Here is a 3,110-nt window from a genome sequence, read left to right as displayed (position 1 = left end):
TTGGAGTTTTATGTCGTCTTCTATTTGTTATATTGCTTGTGTGCCTACTGACCCTTTCTTGTTCTTCTTTGACATAGACATCCTCTATGGTGGTTACAATGAGATGCCTTGGGCGGCTGATGCTACATTCTGCTTGAAGTCGTCGGAAAGATCGTTTCCTATGATGCGTACCACTATAAGTTCCTCCGAGGCAGTAAGTTTGAAAACTTACATTTGTGGTTCTGATACAAGGATAATACTGTGCTTATGCTTGAGTGCAGCACTGTTGCTGACCATCTACTGCTATTTGATATTTAGGTGACAACGAGTATCAAGGCGGTCGACTTTCTTGGAAATGGCGTGCAGGGGTCGATGTTGTTCATTTATCCTTTCTCAGACATGTCCATGGTAGGTTGTTCATGCGGTTTTCTTTGCTTTGTTGTTCAGTGGTTTAGCATCATTGTTTTTGTTGCAGTGTTGATGATGATGATGATGATGATGATGTTTCTCCATGTTTGAATATGCAGGCAAAGCTGTGTTATGCTTATGAGAAGGTCGCTCTTGGTGTTAGGGTTGGGCTCCATGCCAGCGTGGAGGTTTACTTGTCTGCCATGGTTGGAACAGGCTTTGGCGTCAATGGTGGGTTTGGGATGGCATTTAGCACTAAGACTGGCCAGGTAAAAGGATTTGATTTTGGGGTGAACTGCCTCAGGAGTGAATGGGGGAATGCATTTGTTTCTGCGAGCTTGTAAGTTTTCTATATCATCATCAGTCTATTTTTGGTGGTTTGAAATGTCCTACCCCTCTTATCTATGATGTGTTTGTTTAGTACAAAGCTAAATATTGCATCGGAGGGAGTAGTATGTTTAGTTTCTCCCATAGATTGTAGGCTCATAAAACTTGTTTATACAAGACTTGAATATGATTCAAACTTGTTTGCAAAAATTGTTAAACTTGCTTGTGTGTGCATGCATGGGTGCTGCCCATCTTATGGATTATCATTTTTCATGTGTAGTGTTTTGGACCCTGAGGGTGAGAAGAAGAAGCTGAGAAAGATCCGGGCTCTCTACTCCAAGGAGGTGGATCCAAGTTTCAGTTTTGCTGCTGATGTGGCATTTGATGCTGAGAAAGGCACGGTGTTGGCGACTGGTGGCGTCGTGCTGCGCGTCGACGAGAAAGTGCTTGTGAAGGGGAGGGTCAGCTCCAACGGTTCTGTTGCCGCAGTTGTTGAGCTTGCTGGGGAAGGGTGTGCCAAGCTGAGGGCCTCTGCCCATGCTGATCTTTACAAGATGAGTGAGGGACCCAAGGTTGGCTTCTCCGTCAGCTTCAAGTGAGTCATGCGGGTGTAAACTTTAGATTGCATGGAATTTAGGTAGTGACTATTGGTGGATGAAATTTTGTTGTGAAATTGCCTGCCTGGGCTGGCCATGGATTTTAGGTAGAGTGACTTTTTGGTGGATGAAATTCTGCTGTCACATTGACTGGTTGGCAATGTGGGAAGATTGATTTTGCTGTTAAATTAACTATGTCTCAGTCGACGAGTTATTTTTTTACAATTTGATCTCTGATTTGTGGCTGAGGTAGGTAATTCCGCTCGTCCAAAAACGTAATGGGCTTTGTCCACTGGGCAGAGCGTGTCTTTGCGTATCTGGTCGTGGGCTGCGGCTTGAGGTCCTTTCCAAATTCTCTTTTTTTCTCACTCACAGGTCTCTCATGCGAACATTTTGTATTTTCCTTTTTTGTTGTTGGGCTTGTGTGTACAGTAGAAAGCTCACTGGTGCAGTTCACTCTGTGTATACACATACCTTTTTGTTTATATTTCCTTTTTCCTGCCTTTTGTAGTAAACCTGGGTTGTTTGACCGCAAGAAGTTAGGGAGTTGGGGGTTGAATGTATGGATTCTCTTAAAATGTGCAGTAGTTTTAACGTATACAGACTTTTTAAATGGACATTTTTTGTGCATTTATTTTAAATACAGGATAACCATGTTTATTTCACATGTACTCCCTCTGTCCGAAAATACTTGTCGTGGAAATGGATATGTATCTAGAACTAAAATACATCTAGATACATCCATTCCTCGGACAAGTATTTTTGAACGGAGGGAGTATGTACATATGCAAATATATTTTCCATTTTGGCATATCCTTCCTCCATACACTTTTTTTAGTTTGTTTGGTTCATATCGTTTACCATGATATTTTTCAAGATATTGGTTTTTGCATATGTCTTATCACCTTCACTTTTTTTCTAATGATATTTTTAGACCTTTTTCTTCCTAACAGTAATATTCTTGCTATCTATTTTATCTAAATACTTTTGTCGCGGAAGCGGCAGTTGCATGTCTCCCACCAACAAATGTCTTCAACACGACAGCAACTTGGCGTGCTTTTGTCGGGGAGGCGGCAGTTGCATGTCTCCCACCAACACACAACTGTAAATGTCGGCCCGACTGCAATTGCATGTCGTCAACACAACTGTAACTTGGTGTTGTTTTGTCGGGGGAGGGGCAGTCGCATGTCTACCACAACATGCAACAGCAAGATTCGCCACGACTACAACTGCATGTGTTCAACATCACTACAACTTTGTGTTATTTTATCGACGAAGGGTTTGTTGCATGTCTGACACCAACACACAAATATTTTATTGATCGCCTAAATCTCAGTCGACTAAGATTTAACGAAGTATCAATCATCATGCGAAATTGGACCAATAAAGCTTGAAGATTAGTGAAACGATGTGTGTTTGTGTGTTGTATCATGCTATTTTATGTTGCGGCCGGCCTGTCGTTGCTTTTTCTGGGTGCCAGGCAGGGATATGCGTGACGGGCTGGATGGCTTGTGTGTTGCTTTTTCTGGTTTTCATTTTTTTTCCTGTTTCTTTATTTTTGTTTGTTTTTCCTGTACCTTTTTTTGTTAGTGCTTTACACCTTGTGATTTTGTCGTTGATTTTATTTTGCAGTTATATTTTAAACATTTTCTTGTTTTTCTTTTTATTTATTTTCTTTTTCTCTTTATTGCTCTTTTAAATATTTTCTTCCTAATGACATGATTCTTAATATTTAAATTTTTATTAAGCAACAAATTTTAATTTTTTAATTTTTTTGCTGGTTGGACTTTTTCCTTTTAG

This window comes from Triticum dicoccoides, chromosome 5A (genome assembly GCF_002162155.2).
Source record: "Triticum dicoccoides isolate Atlit2015 ecotype Zavitan chromosome 5A, WEW_v2.0, whole genome shotgun sequence".
NCBI classification, from domain to species: Eukaryota; Viridiplantae; Streptophyta; class Magnoliopsida; order Poales; family Poaceae; genus Triticum; species Triticum dicoccoides.
The sequence above is the reverse complement of the archived record's forward strand: the minus strand, read 5'-3'. Positions refer to the sequence as shown.